Source organism: Aethalodelphis obliquidens, unplaced genomic scaffold, assembly GCF_003676395.1.
Source record: "Aethalodelphis obliquidens isolate GAN/ISIS:26980383/991018 unplaced genomic scaffold, ASM367639v1 scaffold12, whole genome shotgun sequence".
NCBI classification, from domain to species: Eukaryota; Metazoa; Chordata; class Mammalia; order Artiodactyla; family Delphinidae; genus Aethalodelphis; species Aethalodelphis obliquidens.
In genome coordinates this window covers 10176176-10197502 of record NW_020837956.1, presented here as the reverse complement: position 1 = coordinate 10197502, position 21327 = coordinate 10176176, and the positions used below count along the sequence as shown (strand labels likewise).

Below are 21327 nucleotides of genomic sequence, written 5' to 3'. Positions count from 1 at the left end.
ATAAAAATGGAAAAAAATTCAATGTCAAGTTCTCATTCCTCATCCATTATGACTACTCAGTGGTATTTAGTACAGGTGATCCTTGAAATACTTCTTTACTTGACTCCCAGGACACCATAATCTACTCCTCTGATCATTCCTTCTAAATCTATTTTGTAAATTTCTCCTCCTATCACCAATCTCTTCATGTTGGAGTGATCAGTGGCTTAGATCTTTGACCTTTATTCTTCTTCCTTTACACTCACACACGTGGTGATGTCATCCAATCTTGGGCCTTTAAATATCTATATTCTGACACCTCAAAGTTACATATCTAAGATTTTCTCCCCCAATCCTGTTACACCCACAGCCTTGTACATCCTAGTATATAGCTAAAGCCAAATTCTGGACCCATCCTTGACCCCTTTCTTTCCTCTCACAACCCATAGATGGATGATCTGGAAATCTGTTTGGCTCTACCTTCAAAATATTTGGAGAGTAACCACTACCCAACATCTTTGGTGTCCCTACTCTCAAGCGAACCACTTTATCTATCATCTGAAATATGACAATGGCCTCTAAACAGATCTTGAGCTACTGTTGGCCCTCTAGAGACCATTCCCACCCCAGCAGCCCCAGAGGTTCTTTTAAAACTTACAGCCAATCATGCCATTCCTTTTCACAAAATCTAAGTGGCTCCCCATCTCACTCAGAGTAAAAACCAAAATGCATCTAATAGCCTAAAAGACTTCACACGAGCTGATTCCAGTACCTTTTTATCCTTCTTTCCTCCTAGGTTCCATGTTGCTCATCCAGCCATACTGAGGTCCTTGCTGTCCCTCAAACACACCAAGCCCCTTCTTCCCCTTAGGCTATGCACAGACGGTATCTCTAGCTGGAATGCTCCTCCCCCAGAGAACCATATGACTAAATTTGTCACTTCCTTAGTCTTTGCTTAAATGCTACTATCTCAATGAAGCCTACCCAGACCACCCAATATAAAACTGCAGAAAAAAACAAGAACAGTAATAACTTTAAATGACATCTGCACCCCCATGTTCATTGCAGCATTATTTACAACAGCCAAGACATGGAAACAACCTAAGTGTCCATCAACAGATGAAAAGATAAAGAAGTTTATCTTTATAAAGAAGTGGCATATATATACAATGGAATATTATTCAGCCATAGAAAAATAACGAAATCTTGCCTTTAGCAACAGCACGGATGGGCCCTGAGGGCATCATGCTAAGTGAAACACGTCAGAGAAAGACAAATACTGTTATGATATCATTTACACGTGGAATATTTTAAAAACAACAAAGAAATAAACAAAAAAAAGTCATAGATACAGAGAACAGATTGGTGGTTGCCAGAGGCTGAGGGTCTGGGGGGGGGCGGTGAGATGGGTGAAAGTCATCAAAAGGTACAAACTTCTACATTATAAAATAAATGTCATGAGGATGTAAAGTACAGCATGGTGTCTACAGTTAAATAATCCTATATTATATATTTAAAAGTTGCTAAAAGAATAGGTCTTAAAAGTTCTTACCACATACCAAAAAACCTGTAACTATGTTTGGTGATGGATGTTAACTAATGTGGTGATCAGGTCACAATATATACATATATCAAATCATTCTATTGTACACCTGAAACTAATATAATGTTGTATGTCAATTATATCTCAATTTAAAAAAATAAAGTAAGTTAATTGAATGAGGCATTGTTAGCAAAGCATAGTTAGCACTGCCCCAGAGACGCTCACCACTGCGTTGTTGTCATACAGCTCCTCCACTACCACTAAAGGTAGGGACCCCATCAACTCCTCTGGTCTCCATAAAGCACCAAGTCATTTAACAGCAGCATCTGGTTCCAGGTGGGGAAGAGGGTCTTGGAAATGACCTGGAAGGCAGAGCTAAATAAATAAATACATAAAATTGCAAACCCTCATCTATCTCTCTAAATAACTCTTTACCCTGCTCTACTGTTTTCTTTTCACATAGTATTTATCCCCTTGTAAAATATTGTGTAATTTACTTATTTATTACATCTACTGTTTCTCATCTCCCCACCCAGAATGTAACCTTCATAAATGTTTGTTTCAACCAGACCCCGAAATAAAGATATGAATGCAAGTAATTCATCTGAAAGACAATACCAGAAAGCACAGTGAGGGGTTGCGAAGTGAGAGAGGAAAGTGAAGAAAGTCAATATAGTATGTGATACTGAGCAGGTTACCACTGGAAAAACAGGCTCCATCCCACCCAGTTCAGAAAGACTGGGTGAGGTGTGGTGCAGAATCATCCCATATCCCTGAGCACTAACTCTACAGTATTTCTAGACTTTCTACATGGCCAAGCTTGCTTCTGTGACTAGAGAACATCCTCAGGCTGAGAGATGCAGGAAGACATCAGCATGTACAGAAACTGTCCGCAAGTGACCCCCCGCAAAGATAAGCCGAAGATATATGGGCAGGTACTAATCACCTCACTACCATAAAAATCTCTGTCCTTCTGTGTACTTGTTTTAATTGATATATCCCAAAGCTCTAGAAAAGACCCTGTCACATAGTAGGTACACAAAAAAATCTGTGTTGAATATTGTTGAAGAAATAAAAGGTCAAAAAAGAAATCACATGAAATGAGAAAATGCTTATAACTAAACAAAAGAGAAAATTCCCACATATTGTAACTTGTGAGATACAGCTAAAATGGTACTTTGAGATAAATGGGTAGTCAGAAATGATTATATTACTAAATAAGAATGGCTAAAAACTAATACAGTAGTCTAAGCATTCAATTTAAGTCATCAAAAAAGAACGATATAGGGATAAATTAGGAATTTGGGATTAACAGATACACACTACTATATATATAAAACAGATAAATAACAAGGGCCTACTGTACAGCACAGGAAGCTATATTCAATATCTTGATATATGTGTGTGTGTGTATATATATATATTTATATATACATATATCTGAATCACTTTACTGTAACCTGAAACATTACAAATCAACTATACTTCAATTTTAAAAAAAGAACAATATAATAAGCTCAAAGAAATTCAAATAAAGACGATAAGGACAAAGATTAATTTAAATAGACAATAAAGGTATAATAAAGAAAACTAAATAAGCCATAAGTTGGTTTTTTAAAAAGAATACTAAACTGACAATCTTAGCAATATTAATCAAGGGAAAAAAAGAAAGAGAAAGAGAAAGCACAATTAAACTAAAATGTGATTAAAATAAGAACACACTACAGATGCAACAGAGAATGAAAATGTAAAAGAATATTAACACTATACCAATCTGAAAATTCCTCTAACAAAATGAATTTAATCAGTAATTGAGCATCTTCATACCCAGATGGCTTTACAGGCAAGTTTCTACCAAATGTTCAAAGAACAAACCATTCTAATTTTGTGCAAACTTTTCTAAAGATTACAAAGGAGGGAATTGTTTAAAGAGGCTATTCGGTTAGTTATTGCTGCAATAATGTTTAGTATTTGGTAACCAAATGTGACTGTGTGATATTAGCACAGGAAGAGAAAAACAGATCAACAGAATGCAGCAGACAGTCCAAGGACATACGCATATGTTCTATACATATGTACAAACATCATATGTGATAGAAATAGAGGAACAGGAAGGACCAGGCAGTAAATTGTGCTGGAACAAATGGTTTTTCATATGGAAAAAAATAAAATTGAAGGATATAAACAAAAAGGGGAAAACCTGAAAATTTTCTGGAAGAAAACATAGGTGAATTTCTTTAGGAACTCCAGACAAGGAAGAATTTTTTTTAATAGGACAAAGCAGTGTGGATCCCGAAGGAAAAGATTGACAAATTCAACTACTTTAAAATTAAGGAGAAGTGATTTGCAACACATACAATCCAGGCAAGAAATTTAGTGACTGCCTATTGAGAAATGAACAAAGGTATAAATGGCTACAGCTTTCTTAGCAAGAGAAATAAAATTAAGCCCCACCATATACTTGGAAGCTGATGTTTTGATTTGTTGACATAAAATCCTTTGGACAATCATACTCTATCTTCAAACACTGTGTTCCTTTGCTGTTTTAGTATTTCTCATTATGTTGGGGATCAAATTTTAGCAGCACTTAATTTCACTTTTATCAAGGAAAGTATCATCTCAGCTGAACTGATATGAGTAACCTGGTTAACTAGGGGTAGAGGAAATAGAACTCATATGAGGGCACATAGAAAGTCCTGTGCCCTCAAATGTAACTGTGTTTTCATTATAGAGAGGGGAAAGATTTAAAGAATTAAGCCTATGGGATCAGTTCATTCATTCATCCAAAAAAGATTTATCAAGTCTAAGTACTATTAAGCCAAGTGCTATTCCAAGCACTTAGGATACATTAGTGAACCAAACAAAGATACCTGCCCTCAGGTAGCTCTTTCTAGCTGAGGAAAACGGATGTTAAATAACAAACATAAAAAATAACTGAACCACATAGAATATAATATAATAAAGTGCTCTGTGCCTATGGGGAAAAAACTAGAATAGGGTGAGGGAGATTGGGATTGCGAGATTTGGGTAGGAATAAGACTGGTGGTCAGTCCATTGAGAAGGTGATGCAAAATACTTGATCAAAGTTTCAGTCTTTAAAAGTAGATCATTCACTGAATAGCCAAAAACACATGGATATGTTAAGACAGGTGTTTTATCATAAGAATTGTGCCAATAGATACACATCTGGGGGAATTCCCTGGCGGTCAAGTGCTTAGGACTCTGCACTTTCACTGCAGGGGGCACGGCTTCGATCTCTGGTAAGGGAATTAAGATCCCATATGCTGAGCTCTACCCACCACCAGTCCCTCCCATCAGGAAACTTGCACAAGCCTCTTAGATAGCCTCATCCACCAGAGGGAAGACAGCAGAAGCAAGAAAAACTACAATCCTGCAGCCTGTGGAACGACAACCACATTCACAGAAAGATAGACAAGATGAAAAGGCAGAGGGCTATGTACCAGATGAAGGAACAAGATAAAACCCCAGAGAAACAACTAAATGAAGTGGAGATAGGCAGCATCCCAGAAAAAGAATTCAGAATGATGATAGTGAAGATGATCCAGAACCTTGGAAAAACAAGGGAGGCAAAGATCGAGAAGATGCAAGAAATGTTTAACAAAGACCTAGACGAATTAAAGAACAAACAAACAGAGATGAACAATACAATAACTGAAATGAACACTACACTAGAAAGAATCAACAGCAGAATAACTGGGACAGAAGAATGGATAAGTGACCTGGAAGACAGAATGGTGGAATTCACTGCTGTGAAAAAGAATAAAGAAAAAAGAATGAAAAGAAATGAAGACAGCCTGAGAGACCTCTGGGACAACAGTAAACGCAACAACATTCGCATTATAGGGGTCCCAGAAGGAGAAGACAGAGAGAAAGGACCCGAGAAAATATTTGAAGAGATTATAGTTGAAAACTTCCCTAACCTGGGAAAGGAAAGAGCCACCCAAGTCCAGGAAGCGCAGCGAGTCCCATACGGGATAAACCCAAGGAGAAACACGCCAAGACACACAGTAATCAAATTGGCAAAAATTAAACACAAAGAAAAATTATTGAAAGCAGCAAGGGAAAAACGACAACATACAATGGAACTCCCATAAAGTTAACAGCTGATTTCTCAGCAGGAACTCTACAAGCCAGAAGGGAGTGGCATGACATATTTAAAGTGATGAAACAAGACCCATATATATGCTGTCTACAAGACACCCACTTCAGATCTAGGGACACATTCAGACTGAAAGTAAAGGGATGGAAAAAGATATTCCATGCAAATGAAAATCAGAAGAAAGCTGGAGTAGCAATACTCATACCAGATAAAATAGACTTTAAAATAAAGAATGTTATGGGAGACAAGGAAGGACACTACATAATGATCAAAGGATCAATCCAAGAATAAGATATAACAATTATAAATATATATGCACCCAACATAGGAGCACCTCAATACATAAGCAACTGCTAACAGCTTTAAAAGAGGAAATCGACAGTAACACAACCATAGTGGGGGACTTTAACACCTCACTTACACCAATGGACAGATCATCCAAAATGAAAATAAATAAGGAAACAGAAGCTTTAAATGACATAATAGACCAGATAGATTTAATTGATATTTATAGGACATTCCATCCAAAAACAGCAGATTACACTTTCTTCTCAAGTGTGCACAGAACATTCTCCAGGATAGATCACATCCTGGGTCAAATATCAAGCCTCAGTAAATTTCAGAAAATTGAAATCATGTCAAGCATCTTTTCTGACCACAATGCTATGAGATTAGAAATGAATTACAGGGAAAAAAACGTAAAAAGCACAAACACATGGAGGCTAAACAATACGTTACTAAATAACCAAGAGATCACTGAAGAAATCAAAGAGGAAATCAAAACATACCTAGATACAAATGACAATGAAAACACGATGATCCGAAACCTATGGGATGCCGCAAAAGCAGTTCTAAGAGGGAAGTTTATAGCTATACAAGCCTACCTCAAGAAACAAGAAAAATCTCAAATAAACAATCTAACCTTACACCTAAAGGAACTAGAGAAAGAAGAACAAACAAAACCCAAAGTTAGTGGAAGGAAAGAAATCATAAAGATCAGAGCAGAAATAAATGAAATAGAAACAAAGAAAACAATAGCAAAGCAATAAAATGAAAACCTGGTTCTTTGAGAAGATAAACAAAATTGATAAACCATTAGCCAGACTCACCAAGAAAAAGAGGGAGAGGACACAAATCAATAAAATTAGAAATGAAAAAGGAGAAGTTACAACAGACACCGCAGAAATACAAAGCACCCTAAGAGACTACTACAAGCAACTCTATGCCAACAAAATAGACAACCTGGAAGAAATGGACAAATTCCTAGAAAGGTATAACCTTCCAAGACTGAACCAGGAAGAAATAGAAAATATGAAAAGACCAATCACAAGTAATGAAATTGAAACTGTGATTAAAAATCTTCCAACAAACAAAAGTCCAGGACCAGATAGTTTCACAGGTGAATTCTATCTAACATTTAGAGAAGAGCTAACACCCATCCTTCTAAAACTCCACTAAAAAATTGCAGAGGAAGGAACACTCCCAAACTCATTCTATAAGGCACCATCTCCCTGATACCAAAACCAGACAAAGATACTACAAAAAACGAAAATTACAGACCAATATCACTGATGACTATAGATGCAAAAGTCCTCAATAAAATACTAGCAAACAGAATCCAACAACACATTAAAAGGATCATACACCGTGATCAAGTGGGATTTATCCCAGGGATGCAAGGATTCTTCAGTATACGTGAATCAATCGATGTGATACACCATATTAACAAATTGAAGAAGAAAAACCATAGGATCATCTCAATATATGCAGAGAAAGCTTTTGACAAAATTCAACACCCATTTATGATAAAAACTCTAGAGAAAGTGGGCATAGAGGGAACCTACCTCAACATAATAAAGGCAATATATGACAAACTCACAGCAAACATTCTCAATGGTGAAAAACTGAAAGCATTTCCTCTAAGATTAGGAATAAGACAAGGATGTCCACTCTCACAACTATTATTCAACATAGTTTTGGAAGTCCTAACCACGGCAATCAGAGGAGAAAAAGAAATAAAAGGAATCCAAATTGGAAAAGAAGAAGTAAAACTGTCACTGTTTGCAGATGACATGATACTATACATAGAGAATCCTAAAAATGCCACCAGAAAACTACTACCGCTAATCAATGAATTTGGTAAACTTGCAGGATACAAAATTAATGCACAGAAATCTCTTGCATTCCTATACACTAATGATGAAAAATCTGAAAGAGAAATTAAGGAAACACTCCCATTTACCATTGCAACAAAAAGGATAAAACACCTAGGAATAAACTTACCTAGGGAGAAAAAAGACCTGTAATGCAGAAAACTATAAGACACTAATGAAAGAAATTAAAGATGATACCAACAGATGGAGAGATATACCATGTTCTTGGATTGGAAGAATCAATATTGTGAAAATGACTATACTACCCAAAGCAATCTACAGATTCAGTGCAACCCCTATCAAATTACCAATGGCATTTTTTATGGAACTAGAACAAAAAATCTTAAAATTTGTATGGAGACACAAAAGACCCCGAACAGCCAAAGCAGTCTTGAGGGGAAAAAACAGAGCTGGAGGAATCAGACTCCCTGACTTCAGACTATACTACAAAGCTACAGTAATCAAGACAATATGGTACTGGCACAAAAACAGAAACACAGATCAATGGAAAAAGATAGAAAGCGCAGAGATAAACCCATGCACCTATGGTCAACTAATCTATGACAAAGGAAGCAAGGATATACAATGGAGAAAAGACAGTCTCTTCAATAAGTGGTGCTGAGAAAACTGGACAGCTACATATAAAAGAATGAAATTAGAACACTCCCTAACACCATACACAAAAATAAACACAAAATGGATCCGAGATCTAAATGTAAGACCGGACACTATAAAACTCTGAGAGGAAAACATAGGAAGAACACTCTTTGACATAAATCACAGCAAGATCTTTTTTGCTCCACCTCCTAAGAGTAATGGAAATAAAAACAAAAATAAACAAATGGGATCTAATGAAACTTCAAAGCTTTTGCACAGCAAAGGAAACCATAAACAAGACAAAAAGACAACCCTCACAATGTGAGAAAATATTTGCAAATGAATCAACAGAGGATTAATCTCCAAAATATATAAACAGCTCATGCAGCTCAATATTAAAAAAGCAAACAACCCAATCTAAAAATGAGCAGAAGACCTAAATAGAAATTTCTCCAAAGAAGACATACAGATGGCCAAGAAGCACATGAAAAGATGCTCAACATCACTAATTATTAGAGAAATGCAAATCAAAACTACAGTGAGGTATCACCTCACACCAGTTAGAATGGGCATCATCAGAAAATCTACAAACAACAAATGCTGGAGAGGGTGTGAGAAAAGGGAACCCTCTTGCACTGCTGGTGGGAATGTAAATTGATACAGCCACTATGGAGAACGGTATGAAGGTTCCTTAAAAAACTAAAAATAGAATTACCATATAATCCAGCAATCCCAATACTGGGCATATACCCAGAGAAAACCATAATTCAAAAAGACACATGCACCCCAATGTTCACTGCAGTACTATTTACAATAGCCAGGTCATGGAAGCAACCTAAGTGCCCATCAACAGACGAATGGATAAAGAAGTTGTGGTACCTATGTACAATGGAATATTACTCAGTCATAAAAAGAAACAAAATTGAGTTATTTGTTGAGATGTGGATGGATCTAGAGACTGTCATACAGAGTGAAGTAAGTCAGAAAGAGAAAAACAAATACCGTATATTAACGCATGTATGTGTAACCTGGAAAAATGGTACAGATGAACCGGTTTGCAGGGAAGAAGTTGAGACACAGATGTAGAGAACAAATGTATGGACACCAAGGGGGGAAAGCCACGGGGGGGCTGGGGATGGTGGTGTGCTGAATTGGGCGATTGGGATTGACATGCATACACTGATGTGTATAAAATTGATGACTAATAAGAACCTGCTGTATAAAAACCTAAATAAAGTTAAATTAAAAAATTTTTTTTAAAAATCCCATATGCCCTGCGGCCAAAAAAAAAGAAAAATACCTATCTACGTATATTTATTTCCTCTCAATAGAAACATAGTTTTGCTATTAAGCATTTTGATCTAAATGCTCTTTTTAGGGGTTGTATCTTTAATCTGCTATTTTCAACCTGATTTTTTACTAACGGTTACTTGTTACATAATGGACTGACTAGATATGAAATTTTAGTATCAGTTATTAACATCTGACTCTTAGAAAATGTGCTATGCAGAAGTAGGTGACATAATTATTCAACCTACACACTGAACCTCTACTGTGTGCCATGCTAGATACAGCAGTTTTAAACATACAACCAGTGACCTCAAAGAGCTTGTAGTCTCGTACCATTAATTGTTGATATTTATTAATATGCCATATTTATTACTGTGCCAGGCACTGATCCAAGGGCTTTATGTATTAACTCACCTAGCCTTCATGACAAGATTATGAGGCATAACCTTTCTTTATTTAGATGAGGAAACTAAGGCCCAGAGTAGTTCAGTGACTTGCTCAAAGCAACCAAGCTAGTTAACTAAAAAGCCAAGATATGAACCCAGGCAGTGTGACTCTAGAGCTTGCCCTCCCATAAGGTCTAAGAGGATATGAATCATACACTGTTAGCATCTTAGCATTTTACTCAGCACTGGTCCTGCAGCAGAGGTGGTAAAAGATCGGAAGAACTTCAAGCAACTTCAAGCAGAAGCAAGGAGCCTGGTGCTCTGCCACCACCCACCAGGCATGATTCACACAGGCCGGAACCCAGTCCATTCTAGTACTCTCCTTTCCACTACAGGCAAAGTCCCCACGCTTTCTGCCATCAATGTTATTTAAGTTATGAAATTACATTTTGCTAAGTATTATGACTTTCGCTTTCTTTGCACATTTACACAGTTTTTATTTTTCTTTTTAGAAGTGTTTTCAATTAAAATTCTCCTGGGCATGAGTACTTTATGTAGTCAGTGAACTATCTCATACACAGTTAAGAAATTTCCCTTGGTAATACTGTTTCAATATTTTTAATAAGAACTAATAACGTGGCTGTAAAGTTCAAACAGCTTTAGGGGAAAAGAAATGCACTAGAATGTGTGTTCTAAGATTAACATGTAAACCCTATTGATCTACCTACCAAATAATAAATTAGTACTTTTTTTAAATCGCAGAGCAGAACATGATTAAAGATTATTAAGCCTTGGATAAGTGACTTACAGAAATAATAAATTAAAACCATCTATTAAGTTGACATTATCCTGTTCTTTTTTACAATCTGCTGTTTAAACTCTGTTACTTAGTTGCTGCTCCATAGAAGAAAATCTCCTATGAGGAGAGATTCCAAGGTGCCACATTTGTCATAGATATTTGTGTGTTATTCAACACTCGTCATCAGATTGATATGAGACAAAACTGCAAGCAATACTTTTAAAATAAGCTGCATATACTATTTTTTCAAGAGTGCATTACTTATATTTTCAGAGTGATATCCAATGTGACTAGCAGTTAGACTTCTGACGATCTGAACCATCCAGGATATATCAAATTCAATAAGGGAGGCTGTCACAAAGTCCAGGCACTTTGCCCCATAGGTGAGATGTGTCCCCCAAGCAACTTTTTTGGGGAAGAAAACAAGGAAGTATTAGAAGCCAGCGTCCTGAGAAGGCAAAAACAACTGAAGAAAAAGGACAATAAAATAACAGGCTTGCAGTGTAGAGTCACATTGGATAGGCATTGACAACCATAATGTTTTTTAAGGATCTCACAATACAATAATTAACATTGATGATAATACACCCTAACCATCAAGAAGTGGTTAAATTATACTCATTATTCACTGTTTACCAAGAGGTGAGGATGTTACAATCTCTAGTTGAATGGTTGGAAATGTTTAAAAACTGGAGGGCTTCAGAGTGTGGTAAGCTCATGTGGATCGTTCCCCCCAAGATGAAGCTGTTTAGGATATCAAGGGGACTTGGTGAAGATGCTAATTAAGAATCCAACAACCTGGGTCCTCGTTTCTGCCACTTACTTTGGGCAGAGTCCCAGAGTCCCTTGCTTGTCATCTGCAAGAGTATACGAGCACCAGTCCTCTCCGCCAAACAAGATATTTGTGAGGATTAAGAGTTTTTTACATGAGAACACTGTCAAAATTAGAAACAGCTTCCTCAATACTAGACATTATTATTACCGAATAAGTTGTGATGAAACATCTATCCCTAACATTCTTCACTAGATCAATCTACTGACATCTCATTTCTATTTGAAGATCATATGACTAGTTGAGTACTTGAGTAACACTGATCCAGCCAATGGTAACACAGCACACAGGAGTTGGCTCCAGCGCTGCCCACACATTTATAGAATTTATTAAAAGCAATTTGCTCAGCCCTATATTAGAATTTGGACAACTTAAACCACTGTCCTTTGCTATAATAAATCCAAAATGAATTCATAAATTTTTCATCATTGAATACCAGCAGTTATGAGATAATCCATTTGCTTAACATTTTTAAATGAAAATTCAAAAGTGAAAGGAATTCATTGCCATCCTTCCCCAACCTCAGTTCTCTCCCTCATTCTCCTCCACTTAATCCTATAACCCTTTATGACAACAAAAGATCTCATGTTGAGCGTGCTCTCACTGTGAGGCATTCCTACTGAGAATCACTGAAAGAAGGTACTGGAAATGCAGAATGGAAACCAGACATAGGGCAGATAGCAGGAAGGAGTGGAGGGTTCTGTGGGGAAGCCGTAGGGCAGTGAGGGCAGCTGGGGGAACTTAAATCCGGACCTCATGTTGGAGCTCTGAAGAGGTCTGTGACGAAGGAGGGGGTGAAGAGTGGTACATGCTTGTACCACTTTTCTATTGCCGCCATAATAAATTACCACAAATTTAGTGGCTTAAAAACATACATTTATAACCTTACAGTTCTGTAGGTTAACAAGTCTGACACAGATCTCACGGGGCTAAAATCAAGGTGCCAAGCTGCTTTCTGCAAGCTCTAGGATCCTTGCCTTCTCCAGCCTCTACAGGTCACCCACATCCATTGACTCATGGCCTCTTCCTCCATCTTTAAAGCCAGAAATGGCAGGTCAAGTACCTCTCACATCGCATCATTCTGACATCCTCTTTTGCTTCTGCTTCTTTTCCAAATTTAAGGACTCTTGTGATTAGACTGGGTCCACCCACATAAGCCAGAATACTCTCTGCATCTCAGCTTCAATCACATCTGAAAAGTCCCTTTTGCCATGTAATACAACACAGTCCCAGGTTCCAAGGTATAGGACTTGGACACCTTTGGGGCTGGGGAGAGACATCATCTGCCTACCATAGTGCTGTAGGTAAGAAGTGATTTGGCACGAAGTTATCATTGTTTTCTCTCACTCTTGCTCCCCTCAGTCAGCTTTCCACAGCAGTCAAAGAGCTTGCAAACACATTTCCAGTGTGACTCTCCCCTGCTTGCTCAGACTCCTTCAGTGGCTTCTTGTCTTTCTGAATAAAACCCACACTCATTATCACAGGCCACAAAGGTCAACATAATTTAGGCCAGTATATCTGAAACTTTTTGCACTGGTACTTATAGTAAGAAATTCATTTTTAAATCATAACTTAGCACATACACACATGCATCTACATGTATTTAATTCCACAGACAAATACTCACCCTTACTATATACTATGCATCCTGATACTTTCAATTCTGATCTGTTCTTTTTTTTTTTCATTTATTTCCAATGCTGCTTGCAACCCACTAATGAACTGTGACTTTGGGTTTGGAACATAATGATCTGGCCCTTCCTCCAACTCCTGGCATTGTGTCACATTCTCTCAGAAGTAGACACACTGACCTCCTACCTCATGAGAACCTCGGATGGAAATATTTTCCCTGGAACTTCTCAGGGTCTGCTCCCTTACCTCATCTGGGTGTCCACTCAGTTGTCCCTTTCGCCAGGAGGCCTCCCCTGACCACCCCCTGTCTAATAATCCTTCTCCCCACCCCCAGCACCAGTTTCCATCCCTGATTTTGCTTTAGTTTTTCTTCACTATACTTACTATGACTTTGCATATGATGTCTTTGTTTCTTCTCTCCCGCTAGACTGAAAGGTCCACTAGGACTGTCTTATATACTGACATAATCCTAGTGCTTGCACTAGGGCCTCCTAAAACAGAGGAAAAACTCCAAAATTAGTTATAGAACGAATAAATAAAATATGAGTGAATCAATAAATAAACTGGTAGATCTAAGATTATATGGGTTATTGGAAGAAATTATTAGTAAGTATTACTACACTATAACTTATATAATTAACTATAAACATTGGTAATTATCCTTTACTGATTATCTATATTATGCCAGTCACCACGCAGAGCACCTTAACTTAGTTATTTCTAGTTGTCACACAGCTCTATGAGGTACTTATTTTTACAAATGGGGAAAATGAAGCTGGGAGAAGTTAGGTTTCTGGTCCAGGGTTAATACGGTCTGAAACAATAGCCAATTTTTATCATACTTAACATTTCCTGACAGGCATTGTCCTAAGCATTTTACATGGGGGCACTGTTATTATTCTCATTTTACAGACTATTGTTGAGAATACTAATCTGTAATACCCCAGTTTTATAGATTGGGAAATCCAGGCACAGAACTTGACCTACTCAAAGTCAAACAACTAGTAAGTGATGACCCCAGCAATCCAGTGCAAGCCATCTGGGGCCAGAGTCAGTGCTCACAGCCTATACACTCTTGCTGCTCAAAGTAAGGTCCAAGTGGCAGCAGCAGAAGCATCATTTGGGAACTTACTAAATATGCAGGATTTCATGTCCCTCCCCAAGTCTGCATTCCAGTAAGAACGCCAGGTGATTCACAGACACAATAAGGTTGAAAAACTCTGCTCTAAACATACTGCCTCTCAGGCAGGCAAACAGAGTTGGACAGAAATAATTTTATGACAGTAGGACTAGAATATAAATAATATTTTAACTGGAAGTATTACTTACAATTTTACATGAATTTAACAGAAGTATAATGATCTGAAATAAAACTAAAGGAAATTGCTGAACTTCAGACAAATGACTATTTACCCCCAAATATTATATTCCTTTAGGGGGAAAAAAAAGATTATGAAGTACATTAAGAGATTGGACCCCATTGTATTTTCCTTATCCTTAACCTCATGTTTCAGCTTTAGATCATATCAAATGACTCCCTGCCATGGAGGATGAAATGTTAAAAATTGCTCCCTTCTTCCCTCCTTCCTTCTCTTTTCCCTACATCCACATTTATCTTGGTATTTTACTGCTTTTCTGCACTAAAATATGTAACATTTCCATTCTATTGCACAACGATAATCCCCTAGTTATTTAATCTTAAGTCAATATTTCTTTGGATTCAATGATCCTGCGTGTGTCTTTGCCATAGCTTCTCCATTTCTGAGTCTGATATTTTGATTCACCCTTTGAGTGGCTGGGGTTTTTTTGTTTGGTTTGGTTTTTGTCAAGGAGTGCTTTTTCAAAGGAATCACAGGTATCGTAGTCCATAAATTCTTTTATCTTTAAGAATGTTTACCTGCTACCTTTATAAATGAATGAAAACTTGGCCACACATTCAGAACTCTGTAGACGCTGCTCTGTTGTCTCCTACCATCATATTCGGGAAGAAGTCTGAAGCTATTCCAAGCATTGACCTCTTAGAGGTGCATTACTTCTTCTCTCCAAGACTACTTCTTTTTTTTAACTTATGTTTTTTAATCTTTGACAATTTTGACATAATGCATAACTTAAGTAGACTATATCTAGATCTAGATAGCAATATTTGCCCCCCCCACACCAGGTATAGTCTTTTCAACATGGTCATTTGGTTCTTTTTTTATTTTAGGAGAGTCTTTTTGAATTATTGCTCAAAAACACTTTTTCTCTTCCATGTGTTAGTTTCTCTCTTTTAGGGGCATAACTCCTGTTAGGAATCCTTTGTCCACCATAGAGGGCCCCTCCTCTCTAATTGTTTTTTTAATTTATTATCTTTATTTTCATATTCACGGAAACTAACTCAAGCTTCTCCTTCATGCTAGTGATTTGACTTGAACCTTTGTCTATTCTGTCATTGCCGTTTGAAGTTTATTGGTTATCTGTAATGGAATTGTGTTGGCACTACAATCACTCCTTTCCTCTAATTCTACTGATTTAACATAACACCTTGGGGCTCTTGTTTTATCAAATCTATATCCTTATTAGGTTTTTCCAGAGCGTGAAGCACACGTATAGCATATTCTTCTTTTCCTTGTGTTATGCTTAATTTCAGACTCTCTTCAGCTGTGTTTTACATGTTATGTTCTGGCTAGTTGGTTGGTTTCTTTTGGCTATTTTATATTGGTATTGTTGTCCTGCCATCTCTTGTGCTCAACCTAAGCGTCCAATAATTCAGTGTAGAAATTTCTTTGATACCCATCCCATTGCATCTAGAACCTGCTTTTCTCTCCCTCTCCAAGCTACAATTTGAGGGCTGGGTGTTTATAATATTTCTTTTTCTACGGGATGAGCAGGAGTTGAGGTGTGGGAGAATGAATCCAAGCTAAATGCAGTCTTTAATGAGGTACCAGCACTGAACTCTTTAGAATGTCTTTGCAAGAGTGGCTGAAGGATGAGTCTATGGAACTTTAGTTACTTTCCATGAACTTACCCACCATCTAATAAAAGAGACTACAAGTCCCCACTTGACCCTGCTTTGGTGGTTTCTGTACCATACTTCGTTATGTCACAGCTTCCTTCCTTAGCTGCACTGGATCAGATTGGAGACCAGGGAATTAGAAACCCATTCATCTTTGAAATATTTTCAGAGAAAACTATCAATAGGGAGGCACAGGGCTAACAAAATAGCCCAATCACATCATCTCTCTGAAGAAGTATAAAAAGTGGTTCCTTAGTGCAAATCAGAACTACGAGGCACCACCTCACACCAGTCAGAATGGCCATCATTAAAAAGTCTACAAATAACAAATGCTGGAGGGTGTGGAGAAAAGGGAACCCTCCTACACTGTTGGCGGGAATGTAAATTGGTGCAGCCACTATGGAAAACAGTATGGAAGTTCCTCCAAAAACTAAAAATAGAGTTGCAGTATGGTCCAGCAATCCCACTTCTGGGCATATATCCAGATAAAACTATAATTCAAAAAGATACATGCACCCCTATGTTCATAGCAGCACTATTTACAATAGTCAAGACATGGAAGCAATCTAAAGTCCATTGACAGATGAATGGATAAAGAAGATGTGGTACATATATACAATGGAATACTACCCTGCCATAAAAAAGAATGAAATAATGCCATTTGCAGCAACATGAATGGAACTAGAGATTATCATACTAAGTGAAATAAATTGGAAAGAGAAAGACAAATACCATATGATATGACTTATATGTGGAATCTAAAATATGACACAAATGAACTTATTTACAAAACATACTCACAGACATAGAGAACAGACCTGTGGCTGCCAAGGGGGGCGGGGGAGGGCTGGGTTGGAATTAGAAGATGCAAACTATTATATACAGAATGGATAAAAAACAAGGTCCTACTGTGTAGCACAAGGAACTATATTCAACAACCTGTAATAAACCATAATGGAAAATAATATGAAAAAAATATATATATATATATCTGAATCACTTTACTGTACACCAAAAACTAACACAACACTGTAAATCAACTATATTTCAATAAAAAATAGTTAAAAATTTAAAAGTCATCATTTTAAGAAACCATAATCATTCAGTGTTGTTGGACTGTGAGAGGAAACGGGCAGGGGCAGGTACCGGCTATGCTGAGCTATTTGACTTTTACCCTGCACTGACCAGGAGCCATTGAAAGGTTTTAAGCAAAGGAATGACACAGTTCTACTTGTACTTTAAACAGATTACTCTAGAAATAGTGTGCAGGATAGATCTGAGATGGTCAAAGTCTACTGGGAAGCTGGAGAAGAAACAAAGAATTCAAAAGTTATTTAGAGGTAAAACAAGGAGGAGTAGGTAAATGGATTAGCTCAGAGTATCAGGATCCTAGCTCTAAGAATCAATATTTACTTTACGATCTGGCAATACCCAAGGAAGGAAACTGGGGCACATGTAGATCCCAGGAGCTCATTCTATATTACCGACAGGAGGAAAACAACATGAGGATCAAACAGTAATAAGTGGACCTTAAGACTGAAAGTCAAGGAAAAGTTCATTCCAAACCCTATCAGAAGACATATCAAAATGATTCACATAAAGCCTGCCCTCTGTCCAGGGCTGGAGTAGGTCTGAGTTTGTTTCTAAGGACTATTATTTGATTTTGTTTCCATGGAATGGGAGAGGAAGAGGTAGGGAGAGACCAGAAAAAACAAAACAGAAAATGACAAAAAGCTTCCTTTAAGACCCTTTAAAAATACATCCCTTAATTGGCATCTGATTTTTATATCACCATGACATCATCTTGCCATTTGCCTTGGTGACTCAGTGGTAGATTTCATTCTTCTCCAAGAGGTTCTCCAACTTTTTTCCTGGCAACACACTAATGGGAAGAACATGGGCTCTGGGGTTCAGAATACCTGGCATTCAGTCCTGGCTCTACCACAGATTAGCAACATGATCTAGAGGCCAAGCCACTTCTCCCCCTCTACATCTCTGTTCCCTTACTAGGAAAACACAAACTCAAAGTGGTTTCTGAGGACTAACTGACGTGATGTATGTTACAGGGCCTAGTACAGAGCCTGGCACATAATAGGTGCTCTATGAAAGTTTGTTTAACTTAGCTCAAGTTTATGATGCATGTGGAATAGAGAGGGGTGGGAGATGAAGAAGGAGCACACACACAAAAAATGTGTATGTCAAACTAAGGCATTAATGGGGAGACATTTAAGAAGGGAAGAAATACAGATTTGTTTGCAGGAGCCAAGTTAGAGCAAGTTAATCAGTTAGGAAATATATGTGATAACCTAAGTAAGAAATAATGAACTCAGGCAGGGCAGTGGTAGAAAGACTAAAAAGAGAGAATAATTTTCTTACATATTTAGGAAATTATTGATTAGCAGTGGTAATGAAAAAGAAAGGGGAGACTAGGATAACTCTAGTTTCTAGCCTGAAAGACAATCCATGGTCCTATTCAAAAGACAAGGAACACAGGAGGAATAGTAAGCATAAAGATGAAGACAAGGAACTTACTCATTGCGCATCCACTTATTGAATGATTCCTATCATTCAACAAATATTGTGGAATGTCTGAAATATCAGAACACGGGGCATTCAGCAAGGAACCTACAAAGATGATCCTTCCCCGCATGGAGCTTAGATTCCAGCAAGAGAGTTAACTAGATAAAAGCATTCAAGGAAAGTGATCCAGGAAGAAAGAAGTGTATGTGAAAATCAAATCACCTTCACAGAAGTAAGGGAGTTCTCAGGCTGAAGTGAAGAGAGTATGGTACGTGGTGAGGATGGAGGTGTTTCCAGATCATGCAGGTCCTGGTGGACCATTTCAAGAATGTGGGCTTTATCTCTACAGTTGTTGAGGTCACTGATGAGTTTTGAACAGTAAATTGATATATGGTCAGACTCACATTTGGAATTTTCATTCTAACTGCAGTATAGAGAATGCTTTAAAGATATATACTTGTCAGACTAGAAGTTCTGAAAAGCCCACCTGCTACAGAAAATCCAGATGTTGGATAAAATAATGCAAACATAAGTTTAAATGCATTGCTGGGCTAACAAGAAAGAAACAGAAATCCCCAAAGCTCATGAAAAATAATAACATGCTGAAACCAGAATGGTAGGCAAACTCTAAAGCCAGAGACACCCTGGGATTAAATGTTAATACCACAAAACTAGAATTTGGGGGACTAATGGCTGTGTGGGAGAACAGGAGCTTAAACCTTTTACCCACTGAAAGAAGGGCATTAAGTTAGGACATTTAAAAGATCTACACTCAGTGAAAAAGTAAGCTAGAAGAAAATCCATTTGCTTTCAGAGGAAGAGATAAGGATACCTATTTAACTCTATTGCAGCTCTAGGTGGAGTAAACTATAGTTTTCAAAAATAGTAAAAAACGATGGTACTGATATCTTACTTTAAAGTTTGATGTGCTACAAAACAGAAATAGACTCACAGACATACAAACAAACTTATGGTTACCAAAGGAGATTGTGGGGGGTGGGAGGGCAGGGGGGGAAATAAATTAGAAATTTGGCATTAACATACACACACTACTATATATAAAACAGAGGAACAATAAGGACCTACTCCATAGCACAGGGAACTTATTCAATATCTTGTAATGACCTGTAGTGGAAAAGAATCTGAAAAAGAATATACATATAAAACTGTGTATAACTGAATTACTTTGCTGCACATCTGAAACTAACACAACATTGTAAATGAACTGTACTTCAATTTTTAAATGGTTACATAAATTTTTTTTTAAAGAATGACTTTAGTCACATACACACAAAAAAAGTCTGATGTGCATCACCTTTATTTTCTAGTCCAAAGAGATAGTGAAAATCTCTTAGTAAAGTTCTTATGCTACTCTTTTGGCATAAATTATGTTACCTGAAAATTTATCACTAAAATAATATGAATTTTTTCCAAAAATCTTCCAAGAAGCACAAGGACTTCTGGGCAACATATAACATTGATGATAATATCTAATATTCGTTACATGTCTCATAGTTTACAAAATGCTTTCAGAAACAAGAGACACCACTATTCTCTCTTCTGGGAAGGCCTGATTATCCAGCTTCACCCCCTTAAAGAGCTCACACATGGCCTCCTCTGCATGTTGACTCCCAGAGTAATTGCGGATGAATGACTAAGTCAACCACACCTCCTTTTCTTGGATTTCTTGTGTAGATTAGCCATTCCATCTCTTCTCTTTAAAGGCAATTTCCTTTTATATGTCTATCTCTCTATTCCAGTGTTAAAGAAAACGGATGTTTCCACAACTTATAAGTTATATGACTCTGTGGAAGTTACTGACCCTCATTTTCTTCATCTGTAAAACTGGAAACAGAAACACCTACCTTGGGATTACTCTGAGGGCCAAAAACACAGAAATTTGTTTACTCATACATGGATTTTATTATGCTTTATGCTTCCTTAGCATCCTTGAACTTATCCATTACACAAAAGGAGAAAAGCCCTTGCATAGGATCACCATTGTAGGTTTAGGTACATTGTTTACAGTTTCCATATAAATGGGGTTGTTGCTTTTGAGGGATTTTAGTTACTATTTTAATATCTTTTTATTTTTAAAAATGATAATTATGGTCAGAAAAACATGATCTGTATGATAGACTTCACTTTTGACCTAGTATGTAGTTAGTATTTATAAATATTAGGTCTGTATTGGAAAGAATATGTATTGTCTATATTTTTAAGGGGCAGGGATATATCTATATCTCTATATATTTATATCTGTCTATATATTAAATCAAGTTTGTTAAATGTGTTGATCAACTCTTCCGTATGTTTTTCTACTTACCTAGTTTAAAAGAAGTCTATTAAATCTCCCACTCTGGGGATTTTATCAGTTTATACTTGTATACAAGTATACATTGTATACTTCTGTACATTTTTAGTTTCTCTATTTTGAAACTACATTACAATATAGTGCATTTGCTATGCCACATTTTGGGG

The 21327-nt window shown here is 37.1% G+C and overlaps 2 long non-coding RNA genes across 5 annotated transcripts in view; one reads left to right on the top strand and one right to left on the bottom strand.

Annotated features, from left to right (window-relative positions):
- The window catches only part of LOC113623809 (uncharacterized), a 576501-nt gene that overhangs the window by 403387 nt on the left and 151787 nt on the right, over positions 1 to 21327 (bottom strand). For all 4 annotated transcript variants that reach the window (XR_003434080.1, XR_003434081.1, XR_003434079.1 and 1 more), the window contains one exon: positions 1748 to 1884. This is a non-coding gene — a long non-coding RNA (uncharacterized LOC113623809). The remainder of the gene's footprint in view (positions 1 to 1747; positions 1885 to 21327) is intronic.
- On the top strand, positions 8873 to 16645 carry LOC113623808 (uncharacterized). The gene is made up of 2 exons (XR_003434078.1): positions 8873 to 8935; positions 16602 to 16645. It is a non-coding gene; the product is annotated as an uncharacterized LOC113623808 (long non-coding RNA).